The sequence below is a fragment of the Buceros rhinoceros genome, unplaced genomic scaffold, assembly GCF_000710305.1.
Source record: "Buceros rhinoceros silvestris isolate BGI_N320 unplaced genomic scaffold, ASM71030v1 scaffold3247, whole genome shotgun sequence".
NCBI classification, from domain to species: domain Eukaryota; kingdom Metazoa; phylum Chordata; class Aves; order Bucerotiformes; family Bucerotidae; genus Buceros; species Buceros rhinoceros.
In genome coordinates, this window is record NW_010421393.1 from 1 (window position 1) to 378 (window position 378).

Consider the following 378-nt stretch of genomic DNA (forward strand, 5'->3'; position numbering starts at 1 on the left):
ATAAAGATATATATATAAAATTATAGTATGTTGTTTAGCAAATGCGTCAAGCATTATGCCTACTACTGAGATTAAAAAAAATAATGTCCTGGTTGGCTTACATGTGTATCAGGAACGTGAATTTGTAGGTTTGGGAGTTGGAGGTATGTCTTTTATTTTGTTTGTTCTGTGTTTAAAATATTAACAATTCATATCAGATAATGACTTTTATGATAGTAAGATCTTCAACATATCCTGGGAAATAGCTGTTTCAATTTTTTTCTTTTCACTCTTAGTGCTATAGATGTCAATAGTAGTATAAACTAGTTGAAAAGCCATCTTGTCTTTTGTGTTACAGTGGCTTTTGGAATAGAAATACAAGTGAAATAACAACAAACC